Below are 20,751 nucleotides of genomic sequence, written 5' to 3'. Positions count from 1 at the left end.
CAACAGACATGAACCACTGGTGTCCCACACAACAACTCAATGTGCACTATGTGAAGCAGCCAAACACATGCCTGCTCCTCTCATTAACTGAGATAAACTGCTGGCATATTGGTTTTACATCTATACTGTCCAGTGTCTCCTGGTGGACATACAGCAGCATTGTTTAATCTCATTTGAGTCATTGTTGACCTTAGTCATGTTTTTAGTCTTCTGAGAGCACTGAAGCTTCTTTCAGCCTCAGTACATGAGTTTTGTCCTGAGATTAAAATTATTACTATGTGCTTGATGTGCCTCACCTTTGGCCCTGGCTCCTCCCCTCTGACTGCACTAGGACCTATTGCCACCTGATAAAATAACACATTGATTTGTGCCATATAAAAAGTGAGACATGTCAATTCAGATTCAATTTACATCAGCAGCCTAACAATTGTCATGATGATAAATACTAGTTAATCTATAGCATCAAATCATCAGTCAGTCACCTGTGACCTCGCCTCTTCACCTCTGTCTGAGCTACAACATGGCAGAGCTGCCTCTGTCACCTGATGAATAACAGTGAGACATTCCAAATACATGCAGCCACACATGTGCTTCAAATACAGTCATGAACCAACAAGTCATCATCCAATTCCACCTGGGATCTTGTGTCACCATTACTCTCTGAGCTTTGTGTTGGTTCTTCTGTCACCTGACAAATAGGACATACATGACAATAAGAATAAAATGTGGAGCTGCTTCAGTGTTTCTGTCACTTTGTGCAGATCTTGACTCATCAGTAATGTTTGTAGGCTGAGTGCATTTTTAAACAATTTGTGCAAACTGCACTACAAGGTGGAATATTTGCAACATCATGACTACCTCATGACATTTTGTCTCAAAAATTAACCCTATGAATACGTCAGTACCATTAGGATGAAATTATTGTGTCACCAACATGTTAAAGTTAGACATATAATTCTAACAGCCTCTGTAAACTAATATCCGGGCTGCTCAAAGCTGCCGTTTTCTCTGACAGTTTCAATCAAAATTAGAAATGCTGCTCTGAGACTGAGAGAACTAATAGTGCTGCCTGTTGTGTATGGAGTTAAATCAGGGCCATAATGGTTACATACAATTTTAGACTGATGTGGGACAAAGCCTAGCATAGCCTGTAACATTATTGTGACGGACACATTTTATTAGTGAACTTGGCTTTAAGTGACTTACAGGTTTCTTTGAAAAATACTTTCTTATATCCAAGTTCTTCCTTTTTGCTGCCGTCCTCCTCGCAGCGCAGGCTTGCAGCTGCTAAAACTAAACAGAGCTCGCTGAAAGGCACAGCCAATCACATTGGCCATATTTGTCACGTGAGGTAGGACTCCAGTAGAGGACGTAATTTAACTTTTTCTGCACCGCTGGGTGAATGAGACGCTGACAGATCGTTTTTTTTTTTCTTTCTATGGGTTTGTTTTTCTTTACTCGAAGACATCAAATTATTGGTGGGGACATGTCCCTTCCGTCCATGCCAAATCTACGCCCTTGGTTTGTTCAGTTCACCCAAAGATGAACTTGTTCCATTATTTCTTTGAATGTTTGAATTGTTTACTTTCTTTAAAAAAATGCTTGTGCTGAACAAACCTTAAGTAGTTTCCTTTGGACCTTTGTTAAAGCAGTTTGTAAGAAGTGTAATAAGTAAGTAAGTGTAAGTGTGTAAGTGTAAGAAGTAAGTAAGTGTAAGTGTTCCTTTGGACCTATAGAAAAAGCAGATGGATTAAACCAATCTCACACTTTTTATCTTTACATGGATTTTTGTTCCATCCTGATGATCAGAAGAGTGTTTTGGGATTTAACAGATCTCTTAAGAACAACGGTAAGTGTTTGCTGTCTTTTTCTAAAACCACTTTCAGTCTTTTATATAAAAAGTTTCAGTTGTCATGGTTACAGTTCACTTTACCCTGTCATGCACGAATTTTGACAACGTGAATTAGATTTTTTTCCTTAAGTATTTTTTATTCATCTTTATCTTTATTTATATGAAAGATAAATAAAAATACTTAACAAAAAATCCCGATTGAGGTTGTCACAATTCATGCATAACAGGGTTAAATAACAATAGTTACAATAAAACACGCCATACATCTATGGTAACATTAAACCACCAGTGAGGGTATGGAGTGACACATCAGTGTCCAATGTAGTGGTTTATGTACAAGTATACCATCAAAACTGACACAAATGCAAGAAAACAGCCTTTGAATAGCTGTCCACAGCTGTACTGCAGTGACCACTCTGCGTGAAAGAGTCAGCATCCACCCACAAAAATGTTTAAACAGAAAAACTGTTTCAAAAACGAGTGAGACTTCATTTAAAATGTAATTTCCTTTCTAGTGGATGTTAACCCTGTAAAGTCAGAAGTATGATATCATTGCTAGAAAATCCAACACATCAAACGTCACCCCGACGCAACTTCGATATGAGACGTTAAATCGAAAGTGTTTTGAGTTTGAACGGGCAGCTGAACGACAGATCCGTCCTAAGCCTCAGTGACTTTCAGCTTTATTTAAACCTTATTTAGTCTGATGTGTTCAGGTTTAAACTCAGGTTCAGTTATTGAGTGAAAATACCAACAGACTCAGACATTTAGAACAAACTAAGAGTCCGATCGGCAGAAACAGAGAACACGGACATGTCTGCTGTAACTGCAACGCTCTGCTCCACTTTGATCTTTGTCCTGTTCGTCTCTGCAGGTGAGATTTAACTGATAGAAACTAAACTGAGTTTAATTCTGATTTAAAGAATCTCAGTCTGGTTTATTTCTCTAAGAATGAATTTCTTATACATTCAGTATCTGGAGCGAAACAAGGCTGGGTGGAGTCTGTTCCAATTTAGCGATCGCACGCTTGAAGTACGCGCATTACGTACCGGGGAGACCGGGGATAGTTGTAACATTTTTCACATTTCTCTCTGTAAATTGGAGATCTTTTAAGGTAGTGGATTCAAAATGTAATGCAAAGTATTTACATGTCTCTGCTATTAAATAGTGCAGCTATTTTCTCTGCAGCACAATTACCCATTGCATGGTATGGTCTCAAACACAAAGAGTGAAATGTTACAATTAACCCCATAGTCTGGGTTAGTTGTAACACATCCTGGGGTGAAATGTAACACAATGAAATAAGGGTACTAACAAAACATTAACGTGTAATCTTTGTTTATTCAACACATGAATGCACTTAGAGCCATTTATGCAACTATGTGTGTGTGTGTGACAGAATGCAGAAATCTAGCTTTTGAACATATTCCAACCCCCCAAAAAAGACAAATTATGGAATTTTCTGCAACTGAATATTTCATTAATTTTGGTTGGTCTTCCTTGAGTTTGGCCTCATTGGCTCAGTGGGCATTATAACCTACAACTCTTGCACCAATTTTGAACATAACAATGAAGCTGAAAAAATGTAGTTGTTCAACAGCATCGCAATTGAATTACTTTTTTATCATGGCTTACCTTGGTGTGGTTTGCAAAGTGCTTCAGAAAGATGAGGAAATCTGTTTCTTGCACCCATCCTGATTTATTTCCACTATCAATACTTCCTACTGGTCCATCTCTGACACAGTGGTCTGCATAATGCATGTGTGGGAACACAAACAGTGGAGGAATTGTGTTGCCAATGGCATTAACCGCATATACAAAAGCGACCAGTGAACCTCTCTCTGCTGATGTCGTTCACAAACTTGTTTAATATAAGTTAAAGTAATAGTGTGGTAAGTTGTAACATCTGCGTTATTGTTACAACTAACCCAGACTGTTGCTGTTACAACTGACCCAGACTCCTATAGCCATGAACTAGCTAACATTACAGCCAACGGCTAAAACATTAGCACTAAAGACGTACACAGAATATATCCCCATAGACATACAAATAACATAATTTAGGTTTGATGAGTTTAACTGAAAAGCAGATAATGCTATTAGAAATTGAAATAAAGTAGAAAAACTTACTTTTTGGCATACAAATTACATTTTTTCGTGTTAAATTGTCTGTGTTTGACAAAATGTGCTGATTTTTCACATGTGATAGCAGAACTGAATTGGGCATGTGCAGGATGAGTCACATCATTTGAAACTTAGCCCTGATTGGAGAAATTGGAAGTGTTACAACTGACCCACGTTACAACTATCCCCGGTCTCCCCTGCTATAAGTACTAGTGATGTGCGGATCATCCTGAAATATCGATTCCTCCGATACCAGTCATTTATGTTCTAGAATCGATTCTCACATTAAAATATCGATATTTTAGTAATTTAGAGTAAATTTGTAGTTTATCATTAACAGGAACACAGTGGAAAGAAACTATAACATTCGGATTGTCTGCATTCAAAGGAACTACTTCCTCTTCCGCCTTTCATAGTCATGTGCAAAATACGGCTGTATAAATGCCTCGCAGCCCCTTGGCGCGCGCACTCACAACAATGGTTGAGCGTAATTGTGGAGACGTATTTTACCTCCACAAATAGCCGAGACGTGGCAAAAAAGTGCTCCAAGAGTGAGGTGTTGTGGCCATACTTTCCAACCTTGAGACCTCAGAATTAGGGAGACAATTCATAAGGGCTGTTGGGGTGTGGGGGGTGATAAATACATTTTACAGTGTTTCTTTATCGGAATTATATACATTAAATGTCACCGTTATTATTGGCCGGCCCGGAAACAGCGGGGGTGTCCAAATTCAGAGGCTGCTTCCACCTGAGACTCTGCTCCTTGCTATCGAAAATATAACCGGGTGCTGAGAGAGGCGGCGGGCTGGGGTGGGTATTCTAATATCCCTTCGGCTTGCTGCCGGTACGTTGGGGTTTTTCCCGGTGGACGAGAGGGTTTGTTCCCTGCGCCTTAGGGTCGGGGAATGGGTCCTGACTGTCATCTGCACTTATGCGCCGCGTGGCAGCTCGGAGTACCCAGCCCTCTTAGAGACCCGGGGGGGTGCTGGAAGGTACTCCACATGGAGACTCTGTTGTCCTGCTGGGAGACTTCAATGCTCACGTGGGTAACGACAGCGAGACCTGGAGGGGCGTGACTGGGAGGAGCGGCCTCCCTGATCTGAACCCGAGCGGTGCTTTGTTATTGGACTTCTGTGCTAATCACAGTTTGGCCATAACGAACACCCTGTTCGAACATAAGAGTGTCCATAAGTGCACGTGGCACCAGGATGCTCTAGGCCGTAGGTCGATGATCGATTTTGTAATCGTATCACCAGACCTGCGACCATATGTTCTGGACACTCGGGTAAGAGAGGGGCTGAGCTGTCAACTGATCACCACCTGGTGGTGAGTTGGATCAGGTGGCGGGGGAGGACGCTGGACAGACCTGGTGCACCTAAACGCGTAGTGAGGGTGTGCTGGGAACGTCTAGCAGAGGCCCCAGTCCGCGAGATCTTCAACGCACACCTCCGGCAGAGCTTAAACAGCATTCCAAGGGAGACTGGGGACATTGAGTCCGAATGGACCATGTTCAGCGTCTCCATTGCCGAAGCTGCTGCATTGAGCTGCGGCCGCAAGGTGGTTGGTGCCTGCCGTGGTGGTAATCCACGAACCAAATGGTGGACACCAGAGGTGAAGGGAGCCACCAGGCTGAAAAAGGAGACCTATCGGGCTTGGTTAGCCTGTGGGACTCCGGAGGCAGCCGACAGGTATCGACAGGCCAAGCGGAATGCAGCTCGGGCAGTGGCTGAAGCAAAAACTCGGGTGTGGGAGGAGTTCGGAGAGGCCATGGAAAAAGACTTTCGGACTGCCTCGAAGAGATTCTGGCAAACCGTCAGGCGTCTCGGGAGGGGAAAGCTGGTAGACCGGGGTGGTGGTCCCCATCTTTAAGAAGGGGGACCGGAGGGTGTGTTCCAACTACAGGGGATCACACTCCTCAGCCTCCCTGGGAAAGTCTATGCCAGGGTGCTGGAAAGGAGAGTTCGTCCGTTAGTCGAACCTCGGATACAGGAGGAACAATGCGGTTTTCGTCCTGGTCGCGGAACACTGGACCAGCTCTTTATCCTCTCGAGGATACTTGAGGGTGCATGGGAGTTTGCCCAACCAGTCTACATGTGTTTTGTGGACTTGGAGAAGGCATTCGATCGTGTCCCTCGGGGTGTCCTGTGGGAGGTGTTGCGGGAGTATGGGGTGTCAGGCCCATTGCTACGGGCCATTCGATCCCTATAAAACCGTTGCTAGAGCTTGGTTCGCATTGCCGGCAATAAGTCGGACTCGTTCCCGGTGGGTGATGGGCTCCGCCAGGGCTGCCCTTTGTCTCCGGTTCTGTTCATAATTTTTATGGACAGGATTTCTAGGCGCAGCCAAGTGGCGGAGGGCTTTCACTTTGGTGGCCTCAGAATCTCATCTCTGATTTTTGCGGATGATGTGGTTCTGTTGGCTTCATCGGGTGAGGGCCTCCAGCTTGCACTGGAACGGTTCACAGCCGAGTGTGAAGCAGCAGGATTGAGGATCAGCACCTCCAAATCTGAGGCCATGGTTCTCAGCCGGAAAAGGGTGGAGTGCCCACTCTGGGTCGGGGATGAGTTCCTGCCCCAAGTGGAGGAGTTCAAGTATCTCGGGGTCTTGTTCGCGAGTGATGGGAGAAGGGAGCCGGAGATTGACAGACGGATTGGGGCTGCAGCTGCAGTAATGCGGACGCTGCACTGGTCCGTCGTGGTGAAGAGGGAGCTGAGTGTAAAAGCGAAGCTCTCAACCGGTCGATCTACGTCCCAACCCTCACCTATGGCCACGAGCTGTGGGTAGTGACCGAAAGAACGAGATCGCGGATAGAAGCGGCAGAAATGAGCTTCCTCCGAAGGGTGGCTGGCCTCTCCCTTAGAGATAGGGTGAGAAGTTCGGCCATCCGGGAGGGGCTCAGAGTAGAGCCGCTGCTGCTCCACATCGAAAGGAGCCAGCTGAGGTGGTTCGGGCATCTGACAAGGATGCCCCCTGGGCACCTCCTGGGTGAGGTGTTCCAGGCATGTCCCACCAGGAGGAGGCCCCGGGGCAGACCCAGGACACGCTGGAGAGATTATATCTCTCTCAGCTGGCCTGGGAACGCCTTGGTATTCCCCCGGATAAGCTGGAGGAGGTGGCTGGGGAGAGGGAGGTCTGGGCCTCTTTGTTTAGGCTGCTGCCCCCGCGACCCGGTCTCGGATAAAGCGGATGAAGATGGATGGATGGATGGCATATTTTATTTGTTACTCCCACCTGTCTGAAGCACTCATTGAGTATCACTCCACAGTTTCATTGGAAAGCAGAGAGCTGAAGTGTTTTGGTATCTTATACACTATAATCTTACGGGACTTGGCTCACTTTACCTCATGCCTCCTGAAACAGCACAGATGTCCTCCTATTACGCCTCTCTGTAAAGTTTGAAATGGCCACAAAATAGATTGAAAGTCTGCTGCCACCTCCTGGTAAAACTGGGTGTTACAACATCATAGTGGCCTTGTTCTGCATTCCCTTATCACATACCTCATAATGCCAATATACACAACCTCTGGCACCCTTCATCAAAGTGAACAAAAATGATCTGACTGGGCTTTTGCTTTCCTTTTCTTATTTTATACATCCGAGTAAACCTCACTATTTTTCCTCAATACAAATTCATGGTAAGCTTCATATAAGCTTCTATATCCTTCCTTATTTTTATGCACGTTAAAATGCTCTTAGTATCTATTTTCCCTTTAATAATTACAATATGTGCACATTTTTTTATTTTCCAACTTGCTCCAGTCTCTTAGCTCTCTTGCTCTGAAATTCAAGAGCTCATTAACATCTCTACGCAATGATGCATGATTAATTTCCCCAATTTTAGTCTTTCAGTCAGTTTAATTGTGTTTATGGATTTTGCATTTTTTATTTTATCTTAGAAGAATGTCTCAGCCTCTTTTCTTGCACTTAAGTTAGTCATTTCCCAGTTATTTAGCCCACTTCCAATATTGTCAGAGCTGCTGTCCAAGTTCTTCCTTTTACATTTACCTGAGTGTTCCTCTCCGTGTTTATCATTGCAGTCTTTGCACTCTTTTGCCCACCCATCCTGCTGTTGTGAAAATGTGATTGTCCATCCAGTCATTTCTGATGGCTTTTTTGGTCGTTGTTTATTTTTCAATGTGTGATATATCTCTGCTTGTATTGGTAAATAGACTGTAGTCAATAGGAGATAGGAAGAGGAAATAAATAAAAATAACATAATGTGAGTTGCTTTAAAAAAAATCCCAGGGATGAACAACAAGAAAATAACAACTGTTTCAAAAACAACTTTATGGTTCTATATGTAACTACATTATGTGTGATCATTAAAATCATCGTTTGACTCGACCCGACCGGACCAGTGTTGTTATTGTGGTTTTTCTCTTGTCTCCATCCCCAATATTTTGAACCATAACAAGGCCAAAGACTCCTTTACTGCTGTTTAAACACAACTACTTCCAGCTGATACACAGTGGTTACTTCCTTGTCAGAACTTTCCAGAAATGAGGCATGGACATCTGTCCAGACCTAGACAGGCAGTCAGTCAGTTCCAGTAATACCAGTCATATCATCAAATAACAACTCAAATTAACCCACCGCTCAGTTTACCGTCATCCTCTGTCCAACTCAGAAATCACTTGCTGTTTCACCTGGTTAATTATTAAACACTTTATGATTCTACAGTCCAAAAGTCACTCTAACACAAAGTCTTTAAGAGACTTTGTATGTACATGAGTAGTTTGTTCTCACAGTCAGTGGCCTTTGGCTTTATTTAAACCATAAATTTAAGTTTTTGAACTCAGGTTCTCTGTTGTTTGCTGATGCAAGGCTATCTATAACAAACAGAGTTTGATCGTTGGAACTCAAGAACACGGACATGTCTGCTGTAACTGCGTCGATATTCTTAACTTTGCTGTTTGTCGGAGTCTTCGTGTTTGTCTCTGCAGGTAAGGTTTACCTGTTATAAATCAGTTGGTGTTTCTCTCTAAGATAAAGAGTAAGAACTACAGTAGAATTAATTTCATTTTAGTGCCAAGATCATGTCTGTAGGAATCATGTATGAATTTAAGAAGGTAACAGTGCTGACCACCTCAATGAAGCCCTAATACTGTTAGTTTGTGTAAATTATTGTTTTATAAATACTTTCTTTTGTAATGTGTGACAACAAGGCTGAGGGCAGAAACAACATTTTATACTATACATGTATTAAAGACTTAAAATTGTTAGTGTTAAATAAGCCGACTCCAACTGAAACATGTGGGTTTGTGATTTTTTTTAATGTTTTTTTATTTTATTTAAAAGCTAATCTATTTTTAAAAGTGAACAGTTGTACTTGACCTTTAACCTCTCTGCTCTGTGCTGTTTCTTCTTTCAGACCAGAAAACCATCACAGTTGCATCTGGACAGGACGTTATTCTGCCATGTCGAGTTCCAAATAAAAATACAAACAAATTTGTACAGTGGAGCAGAGCTGACCTGGAGCCGGAATATTTCCTTGTTTATCGGGATGGGCAGTTTCCAGATAACCAGCATCCATCTTTTAAGAACCGGGTGGATCTGCAGGAGAGACAGATGAAGGATGGAGACGTGTCTTTGATTTTGAAGCATGTGAGCAGCGCTGATACTGGATCATATGTGTGTCGTGCTTTCATGGAAGAAACACGTTCATGGAAACCAATCAGCATCATCAACCTGAATGTTCCTCCAGGTGAGTGAGTGAGCTCAGACACTGCTTGATTTTCTTTCTCTCTCCATTATAATGTTACTACCATAAAAACAGAGACTGCTCATTTTTTAAGAAGGCAAACACAGGAATTCAGCTGAGGATGAAATAATTATTTCCCAGTCTGTAGCTGTAGATGGAGCAGGTGATCCTGAACTATGCCTTAGTTGTGATGTAATAGACTTAGGCTGCTTGGTCCCTTTATTATTAGCAGTTATTAAAATAGATCTCTCCTACAGTTTGCCTTTTGTACTGTTTCTCTGTACTCTCTTTTTTTTCTCACACCAACAACCAGTCCCAGCAGATGACTGTCCCTGGTGTAATTAAAGTGACTTCCTGTATTCCTGATAACCTAACCCTTTCCCACTGCGCAAACAATGTAAATATGTATATAAGACAGCTGAAAATATTTGTCATACTTTAAGTTGCACATCTGGTTCTTATGCAAGCCTCACTCCCCACATCATCGAGCCATTACTGCACTTCTTTTGGCTTTTTTAAAAAGGTATTAATTGATTGATTAGTTTACAACATATATGGAGCTGGGTAAATATGTCAGTCTTCTTTATGTTCTCCTTTTTTTTAAAAATGTTTTTTGAATTTGTGTTGAGGATACTTGTGGGAATGTTTTCATTTTATTTTGGATAAATATCTAATTTACTTATTTGGAACTGAATTTATTTTCCATTTTGAGTGTGTTCTTCTGTAACACTTGAAGATTTAGACAGTTTGTTTTATTTTATACATCTATATTGGTATACTGTTAGGATGCCTGGGTCGTTGACCCAGGGTTTTGAGTTTATTACAATATTTATCATTTCTAGTCTTTGGTTTCTTTGTTAGAGTTCTGTCTTATGTTTTATGTCTCTGTGTTCTCTAGTTGCTGTCTCCCCTGTCAGCTGTATCCCCTTGTCAAGTTCATGTCTCTGTGTTATGTTTCCTGTTTTACTTTGAAAGTCTGTGTCTCATATAAACGAGAGTCTCAGTTTTGTTACTTTTTGTAGTTCAGCATTAAAGCTGTATTGTGTCTTATAAGAAAAGAGGCTGCTTTCTCTCACACATTATGTTCACTTATTATCAGCACATGTTGTTGTTCTGTGGAAGCTAACATCTTGCAGTTTCTGACACTTTGCATGTTTAGCATGAGGCTAAAATTCCCCCTCAGTGGGTCACTGGTGACCTGCTGGATGTTCAGAGATTCATTAAATCCAACATGACTAAAAACTCAAATGTCAAAGGAAATAAACAAAATATTTAAAGTCAATCATTCTGATCATAATTGTACTTTGACCTTTAACCTCTCTGCTCTGTGTTGTTTCCCCTTTCAGACATGAAAACCATCACAGCTGTGCCTGGACAGGACGTCACGCTGACATGTCAAACTCCAAATAACAACAACATCAAATATGTACATTGGAGCAGAGCTGACCTGGAGCCAGAATATCTTCTTGTTTACAGGAATGGGCAGTTTTTTCCAGCCAACCAGCATCCATCTTTTAAGAACCGGGTGGATCTGCAGGACAGACAGATGAAGAATGGAGACGCGTCTTTGATTCTGAAGGATGTGAACAGTGCTGATAATGGAACATATGTGTGTCGTATTTTCATGGAAGAAACACGCTCATGGAAGCTCAGCATCATCAACCTGAGTGTTCCTTCAGGTGAGTGAGTGGAGTTTAGACACTACTTTCTGATCTGTGATTTATTTATTTTCTTGTATTTTTTTAATGGTTGACCTGGTAATCAGAGGTAGACAGATGTTCATCCAGCTATCCCGTTTTTATTCAGTCTGTGAAAGTGAATCCTGCCACTGCCATAGCTGGTGAAAACGTACTTAGTGCAGACACAAAACGTCCATCAGCTTCAAAGTGTGTCAGAAAAATGTCCACATGGTGAGTGATGGATGAGAGAGGTCCCATTGTTGTTGTTGTGCACAAATCATTGAACAACACAAACACTTAGAGCTGCTTTCAGTGCTGCCTGTTTTGTTACTGCACACATTTCTGATGGTCCTACAGTCCAACGTAGCAAACATCACTGTACTGGCCTCGTAGAACCACTTTCTACTATCCAGGAGTTAAACACCTCCACACAAAAGCCACTGACGCCAGAGTGGGTTTAGACTTTGCTTTATATGGCAGGTGTGAAACTGTAACAACAAAATACAGTGTATATGATTGACAAATTAAAATAATTACATCAAACAACTGTCTACGAACCATAAATTAGCACGCGTAATACATCATCTAATTAACTGCTATTAATCAACATAAAGTGCCAAACAATAATGCATACTCAGAGGGAATGCCTTTTTATCATCCTTTCACAGCATAAATCACAGCATAGATCACAGCATAGATCACATTCAGTCGATTGTCTGATTCTTTCTTACACTTCCCCTGTCCGCACACGGACCATGCCTTTCTCTTAAAGGGCCAGTGCACTAACCAAACAAAACAAACATGTACAAATTTGACAATAGTCAGAACAATCTCCCTGAAGCTTCTTTCTGAACTTTGGGAAGCAGTGGTGCTGCAGTAATCTCTGTTGCACTCCCTTTTATATACAAAAAAAGATAGCTTTAGATGTTTAAAATGTTTTAAACACTACTTCCATACTTTCTGTAAAAAGGTGTGATAAACAAGTAAAAATACCATAATGAGATGCTTCATACCCCTGGAAATTCTGAGAATTGTCCTCATACTGGCCTCCTTATCATCATCCAACTTCTGATTAAAATCACCTTCATGGTTCACCACTGTATGGAAGGGACTCGCACATCTGTCTCTGATGAATGTCCTCACAGACATTTGAACAGTTTGAACACCAGTGAGGGGAACCTTCTGAGCGCCAAGTGATATTTTGGTGTACTATGACCTGGTTTAACATGATGACTGATCAGTAATTTCACACTCTTGCAAAAGGGCACTTGACCATGTTGTATGCTTTGTAAATTTAGCTTTTGGGCCAAGAAAAAGATTATCTATACCTGGACAGGTTCTGGTCAGCTGTGCACGAATAGGTTTATTGTGTTTTTACTACTGTGTCTTATGAAATCTTGCATTCGCAAGACTGTCATACTTCTTAATAGTTTCATACGACGTGTAAGTGTGTGTGTGTGTGTGTGTGTGTACCCTTGGTATATTGTTCTCAGTTGTGCCGACAACTTCACTTCACTTTGGGCTGCTTATTCCAGTCTGCTGTGTGCAGTACAGTGTAGTATTTCTGAGACTGAAACACAAATTTTAAATGGTCATGTACACTTTTGTGGCTCAAGAGTTGGGAGTTCGCCTTGTAATCGGAAGGTTGCCAGTTTGAGCCCCGGCTTGGACAGTCTCGGTCGTTGTGTCCTTGGGCAAGACACTTCACCCGTTGCCTACTGGTGTTGGTCAGAGGGCCCGTTGTGGCGCCAGTGTCCGGCAGTCAGTGCGCCCCAGGGTGGCTGAGGCTACAGTGTAGCTGCCATCACCAGTGTGTGAATGGGTGGATGACTGGTTGTGTAAAGTTCTTTGGGGTCCTTAGGGACTAGTAAAGTGCTATACAAATACAGGCCATTTACCATTTAAATCCCTCGGTTTTAATTTGATTTTACAAACTTATAAATTTTACAAACTGAGTGTTACAAAGTTAAAATACATGATTGCACAGGAGTGGTTTGTGCCATGGCTCAATAAAATGGTCCATTTTTAAGGGGCTTTTAGTATTAACCATGGCACTATTTTCTGAAATAATTCTGTTATTGCATGCAAATAGATATAAGTCATGCTTTTTAAAAGGAAACTATTGTGTTTAAAAATGTTAAGTTTTAAACCTAATGTTTAAACAAGTTTCCCTTACTCTGTTATAGAAGCACTTGGAAAATGTTTTACAAAACTTTTACATTTCAGAACAGTGCAAAAAAGAAAAAAAATTGCATCTGTGAAGTCAATAGAATTCATTCCATTCATGTTTTGGGAGATAACACAAATGTTAGGCTATAAATGAAATTCAAAATGATGAAAAAAAAAAACTAAAACAAAAATTTCCAAGAATATAAACAATATATTTAAAGATAATAATTGTAGTGATAATTGAACTTGGATCCCTGTAACCTGTCTGCTTTGTGTTATTTCCTCTTTCAGATGAGCAACACTTCATCACAGCTAAATCTGGACAGATCGTCATCCTGCCATGTCTAACTCCAAAGAAAATCATCAAATTTGTTCACTGGAGCAGAGTTGACCTGGAGCCAGAATATCTTGTTTTGTACAAGGATGGGAAGTTTCTTCCAGATAACCAGCATCCATCTTTTAAGAACCGGGTGGATCTGCAGGAGAGACAGATGAAGGATGGAGACGTGTCTTTAATTCTGAACAATGTGAACACTGCTGACAAGGGAACGTACCAGTGTCGTGTTTTCACAGAAGGAGCACGGACATGGAAAACCATCAGCATCATTAACCTGAGTGTTCCTCCAGGTGAGTCAGCACAGTTCAAACACTGCTTCACTGCTGTCTGATGACAGCATCGCAAATATAACAGACTGAAAAACTGCAGTACTTGTATAGATTTTCCTGAATCTCGATTTTAATGTATATCCTCCATACAAAATTAGTTAAAAAGGTTGAAATAAACACTGAGACCAGTAATAAATGAACTAAAACTAAACAACTAAATAAGGCTATGTCCACATGTACCCGGGTATTTTTAAAAACGCAGATTTTTCTATTCGTTTGCACCTTTCGTCCACACGTAAACGGCGTTTTCGGTCACTGAAAATGGAGATTTCTAAAAACTCCGGCCAGGGTGGATATTTTTTAAAACTCCATTTTTGCATTTACGTGTGGACGAGAAAAACGGAGAAAACGCAGCGTCAAAGGTGTGCGCCTTTTTTGACGTCACACTGTGCGCCACGTTATTGTTTCGGTGAAATGAATTTCTACAATACTGTTACTGTTAATTGTACTCTCTGCAGTGTTTAAATGCTTACATATAGAGATTGACAGACCACGTGACTTTCACGCATTGCATGCCGGGAACTCGTGGCAAAACAATCCAAGTACCGCATCAAATGCAAGCATTTGCAGCACCGCAAAACGTTCATTCTTCGGTTCCAATACCTTCTTGTTTTTTCTTTGCCCCCCAAAAAGGAATGTACAAAACAAAAGGAGAACAATGCCGGTCCGTACAAAGACAGACTTGATGAAAAGTCAAAGAAAAGATACGAGGAAAAAAATCAAACCAGTGAAAGTGTTAGATCCTTACGAGCACACAAAGGGACAAAAGACGTTAGCATGCTGCCCAACTTTCACCACGCTCATATTTATAATTATACGGTTCTTGGAGTGAGCGCATACACTCATGAAGTTTAGTAACTTCAGGTCACTGCAACAAGCCCAGGTACAGTTTACCGATGGATGGGTGCAGGACCTTGAAATGCACCGTGTAGAACGAAAGACCATCGTACATATCATAAGTTTACCAGTCTCACAAATCGTCTTCATAAATACACATTCGTTAACCGTTTATTAATAGGACCTTTGAGCTCAATGGTAATTAATTAGTAGTGGAAATAATTTCTGGTACGCATCACAGAAATGTAGCAGTGACAATAATATTGTATGCTGTAATCGTACTGGGCAATTAGTGATACAAAAAACCTGTTTTATCCTGTGAACAAAAGTATATGTTTTTGTCAATGTACCATGGTAATAACAGAAGCGAAACACAATATTGTGTCAGGACAATTCACTATTTATGCACAATAAATAAAGGAGCATAGCGCGGCAATTTCTGTTCAGCGCCAGACTTGCTTGTAACCTATATCACCAATTATGTTAAGAAAAATGATGCATTAACTACAACAGCAGACTGACCTTTGTGTAAATGCTTGGAGCAGACTAACCTGTGAGCTGGAGTGTTCTGGGACGTTATATTTGGTCTTTGAATGGCTGCAATCCAGTCGCCTCTTTCTCTTCAACGACGTAATCTGATAACAACCGATCTCTTTACCCGTCAGCTTTCCATGGCTGTCATGCGACCGGCTATTGCAGTTAATAATACACCAGCTTCTTGCCATTTTTTGTGTTTCTTTTTATCGCTGTATAACTGATTTCAATTGAAAGCCTGCCACGCTTGCCACGAGTTCCCAGAATTCTTTGCGGTTTTACCCCTGAGTGACGTCACATTTTCAATCTCTATATACACACAGTTACTGTCCCTCCACACATACGACTCAGTTCTGCTTCTATGCCCCATCTTTGTTTACTATTTCCCACTGAGGCTTCTAGACTTCTGATTGGCCAACATTTCTACAGGTTAGGAATATAGCGCCACCTGCTGCTTTGGCATGTTCCTAGCAGCATTTTCCTTCATTTCTGCCGGAAAATCTCCATTTTCAAAAATACCCGTGTATGTGTGGACATAGCCTAATACTAAACTGAAATAAGAAAACTTTAAATTAAATTTAAAAAAAAAAGAGATTAGAAAATGCACCGCTCTGGAAATGGCCACGTATCTTGGTGGAGTGATTTGTGTGTCCCCGTGATCCCAGGGGCTTTGTTTTTTAAGGGTTTTGTTGCCCCCTGAGAGCATCTCCCCATGCAATTTGAAAAAAGCGTTTCAGTGTGCCCCTATAGAAAGAATAAAATCAAGGGACCTGTGTATCCTTCATAGGGTCATAGGGTTACTGGGGCTACACCCAGGAGCTACACCTGCTTGGATCCAGTCTCCTAGAGAGTGACTGGACTCTATTCAAGTTGAGAGCAGTCCTCATTGAGAAGCAGAGGCAGCAACAGCAGTGGATATTATCATGTCAGTAGTATGTTGGAGTTCTCACCAGTGGACAAGAGAGTTGCTTCCCTGTGCCTTTAGGTCGGCAAACTGATCCTAACTATTGTTTATGCTTAAAAATTAAGAACACCCAGGCTTCCTAGGGTCACTTAGGGTGTTCTGTCTGGTAACTCTGTCGTCCTACTGGAAGACTTCAGTGCTCATGTAGGGCTTCCCTGATCTGAACCTGAGTGGTGTTTTGTTATTGGACTCCTGAGCACAGTTTGTCCATAGGAAACACCAAGTTCAAACCAAAGGATGTCCACCCATGTGCACATTGCACCAGGGCATCCTAGGTCGCAAGTCAATAATTGATTTTGTAATCATATCATTGCATCTGCATCTGTATGTCCTGGAAAATTGGGTTAAGAGAGGACCCGAGCTGTCAACTGATCACCACCTGGTTGTGAGATGGATCTTGGTGTGGGAGCATGCTGGACAGACCTGATACATCTACCATCTAAGTATAGCGAGGGTCTAGTCCGGGAGATCAACTCTCACCACCAGCAGGACTTTGACAGTGTTCTGAGGAAGGCGTGGGTCTGAGTGCAAATGGACTCATTTCTGCACTTCTATTGCTCAGGCTGCTGCAAGGAGCTGTGGCCAAAAGGTGGTTAGCACCTGTTGTGGTGGTAATCCATGAACCAGATGGTTGACACTGGAGGTGAAGAGAGCTATCAAGCTGAAGGAGGAATCCTATCAGTCTTGGTTAGTTTGTGGGACTTCAAAGACAGACGATAAGGTACTGACAGGCCAAGCAGAACATGGCTTGGGTAGTAACTAATGCAAAAACTCATTTGTAGGATGAGTTCACTGGGTGTATGGAACAAGATTTTTAGAGTGCCTCGAAGCAATTCTGACCAATCGTCAGGTGAAATTGTGCTCCACTGACACAATATAAAGTGGAGGTGGGGTGCTGCTGAATTGAACAAGCAGAAAGGTTAGTGAGAGATGAAAAGACAGATTGGCACGGCGTATGCAGTTATAAGAACTTTCGATTTACTGGCCAATCTATGATCCCTACCTTCACCTAAGGTATGAACTCTGGGTAGTGACCAAAAGAGCAAGATTGCGGTACAAGCAGCATGAACGAGATTTCTCCAAAAGGTGATTGGCCTCTCCCTTAGAAGTAGGGTGAAGAGGAGGAGTTGGCCGTCCGACTGCGGTCTGGGGTGTGGGGCCTCCCTGCTGCTACGGAGTCGGGGCGGTCTGCCTCTCCCCACCGCAGGGAAAAGGGTAACACCACCTGGGTCTGGGTGCAGTTCCCCCCTCCAGGGGCAAGGGTACCTAGACCCGGTTCGTAGAGTACGCTTGGGGAGTGTGATCGTGTGTACAGCGTCTCTTTATGTCTGTCTCCACGTTGGTTGAGTGTGGAGTAAGTACATATGAGAGCATGAGGGTGGGAATGGATGTTTGTGTCTGTGTGTGCCTGTATGTCTGTGTCTATATGTCAGGTTGGGTATCAGACGCCACCTCTCTGGGGACATCTCAGGCCCTCCAAGGTTTGGAGGCCTATCTCCCCCCACCACCACTTCCCCTGCCGGTGGCGGACTCCCTCAGGTGTCGGTGCATTGGTGGTTCTTTGTGTCTGGGGGTGGGCATCCGGGTACACACCGGCTCACTCCTTGGCGGCCGCTTATTGGGGCCTGGAGCCTGGGGCTCGCTCGGGCCACTTCGGAGGTGGGGTGCCCCCGGCCTCTCGGCCTGGGGCTCGGTCACTCAGGCACAGCTGGCTGCCGGCGGAGCTCACGGGCGCGTCACTGCAACTCCCCCTGACTTCTGCTCCGCGGCTGCTGAGTGAGCCCTCATCTGGGACTCTCCTCAGCTCTTACTGGGACAGTGGCGCGGCTGCCCCTCTGTTGGTCTTCCTTGGTCTCTTGTGTTCAGGGGGCCTCTGGATGTCTGGAGTTTTGATCTCCTCCATACCTGCTTCATACCCTGGAGGACAGGGCTGTGGCTCTCCACACTCCCTAGCAGATCATTACATGGAGAAACCTTTGGAATGCAAGCATGCTGATCCACACAGGTATGCACACAGGTGCACACACGGGTATTCACAGACGCGGACTACAGCTTTCTTGGCTGCTGCCTCAAAGCACATTGTGCCCTGTCTATCTTGCGTGCTGCACAATATCGTTTATTATTTAGTAACTATTGATATCTACTGCTAGCTAGTTTATAGTGATGGTGCTTTTTTTTTCTTATTATGTTGCTCTTTGTTGTTTGCTTTCTCTTCTGTTTTTTTTCTCCATACAGGTGACCCAGGAGTTTTGTTTTTTTGTTTGTTTGTTTGTTTTTTTCTTTCTTCCCCCCCTTCTCACCGTCTCTTCTCCCCTTTGGTTTTCTTTCTCTCCCTCCCTCTCTTTCTTTCATTCTTTCTCCCTGTCCTATCCCACAGTCATGTCTGTCCTGTTTGTAGCAACTGAAAATAAAATAAATTCATAATTATAATAAAGGTCAATCAAATGGACCAATATGGCAAGGCCATGATGATCCACTTGGTAAAATAAATCCGCTTGGCATCTTTCTTGGCCTTAAGACAACAATTCTGATGGCTATAGATCCAAACGGGACACAAAAAAAAAAAAAAAAAAAAGAAAGAAGTAGGGTGAAGAGTTCAGTCTTTCAAAAGGGGCTCAGAGTACAGTCACTACTGTGCTTCAAAATGAACCAGTAGAGGTACTTCTGGTATTTGGTTAGGTAAAGATGAAAATTCTAGTTATAATTGTACTTTGTCCTTTAATGTCTCTGCTATGTGTTATTTCCACTTTCAGACCAGAAAGTCATTGCAACTAAGTCTGGCCAGAATGTCATTCTGCCATGTCAAAACCCAACCAACAAGATCAAAGCTGTACGTTGGAGCAGAGTTGACCTGGAGCCAGAATATCTAATTTTTTACCGTGCTGAGCAGTTTCTTCCAAATAACCAGAATGAGTTTTCTAAGTATCTGGTGGCTCTTCATGAAAGGCAGATTAAAGATGGAGATGTGTCTTTGATTCTGAACAATGTGAACACTGCTGATAATGGAACATACGTGTGTCGTGTCTTCACGGAAGAAACACGCTCATGGAAATCCATCAGCGTTATCGACCTGAATGTTCCCCCAGGTGAGTTACAGGAGTGCAGACACTGCTTTCATGTTATTTATGGATGACCTGGTGGTTGTCAGAGGTAGACAGATGTTTCTCCAGCTGTTGTCTTTGTGGCTGGTAGTCTAGAGTTATAGAGCAGCATTGTAGGTATACAAAGGGTATACAAAAGTGATTTGATTCATATATTAATAGTTTAAACACTAACATAACATTAACAATAGTGATATGTTATTAAAAAATAACGATATTGCCCAGCTCTACAGTGATCCAGAAATGGCAAAGACAAAGAAGTGTAATGTGTGTGTCAGTGTGATGTGTTGTAGTGTCAGGAGTCAGGATGCAGCTACAAAGCTTCTTGTTCAGTGTATACAAACAGCTGTAGCTCCATAAAGGCAGCATGCAGAGACTCACAGTGTCTTATAATGAGAGGCTGCTTTCTCTCACACATTATGTTCACTTATTATCAGCACATATTCTGCTGAAGCTAACATCTTGCAGTTTCTGAAACTTTGGATGTTTAATGCAAAGTAAACAATTCTAGTCATAATTGTGCTTTGATTCCTTTGGCCTGTCTTGTTGACCTTGACCTGCTCAGTCTTGTGTCATCTTTCAGATCAGAAAAACATCACAGCTGAGTCTAGAAAGAGTGTTATTCTGCCATGTGGAGCTCCAAACAACAAAAAGATCAAATTCATACATTGGAGCAGAGCTGACCTGGAGCCGGAATATCTACTTGTTTACCGTAATGGGCAGTATCTTCTAGATAACCAACATCCGTCTTTTAAGAACCGGGTGGATCTGCAAGATATACAGATGAAGGATGGAGATGTGTCTTTGATTCTGAAAAACGTGAATACTGCTGATGATGGAACCTACCAATGCCGTGTCTTCATGGAAGAAACACACTCATGGAAGCTCAGCATCATCAACCTGAATATTTCTCTAAGTGAGTTATTGTCTCTAAATCATCTGTAAACATGTGTGGGTGATAGTATTTCTATACCAGCCACTTCTTCTGTCTGTTGGTGGACTACCATACAGTCCTTCCATGATTGTTCCTCTTCTTTCTTGGGCTTCTGCTGCCTGAGGTATTCACAAAGCATGTGATCAGTTGTGGCCATCTTTCTGGGGTACTCATGGACCTCAGCATACAG

At 42.5% G+C, this 20,751-nt stretch overlaps 1 pseudogene across 1 annotated transcript in view; it reads left to right on the top strand.

Annotated features, from left to right (window-relative positions):
* The first annotated feature begins 2,500 nt into the window (after positions 1–2,500).
* Positions 2,501–20,751, top strand: part of LOC147333978 (hemicentin-2-like) — an 81,631-nt pseudogene continuing 63,380 nt past the window's right edge. The window contains exons 1-6 of the transcript XR_015128356.1: positions 2,501–2,726; positions 9,348–9,680; positions 11,024–11,356; positions 13,817–14,152; positions 19,280–19,612; positions 20,211–20,543. The product of XR_015128356.1 is annotated as a hemicentin-2-like (transcript). The remainder of the gene's footprint in view (positions 2,727–9,347; positions 9,681–11,023; positions 11,357–13,816; positions 14,153–19,279; positions 19,613–20,210; positions 20,544–20,751) is intronic.

The sequence above is a fragment of the Aulonocara sp. 'chitande type north' Nkhata Bay genome, linkage group LG3, assembly GCF_057382095.1.
Source record: "Aulonocara sp. 'chitande type north' Nkhata Bay isolate Kocher_YH1m ecotype deep benthic linkage group LG3, A_spYH_male_GT1.1, whole genome shotgun sequence".
Taxonomy (NCBI): Eukaryota; Metazoa; Chordata; class Actinopteri; order Cichliformes; family Cichlidae; genus Aulonocara; species Aulonocara sp. 'chitande type north' Nkhata Bay.
Note: the sequence above shows the minus strand (reverse complement) of the source record. Positions and strands in the feature narration are given on the sequence as shown.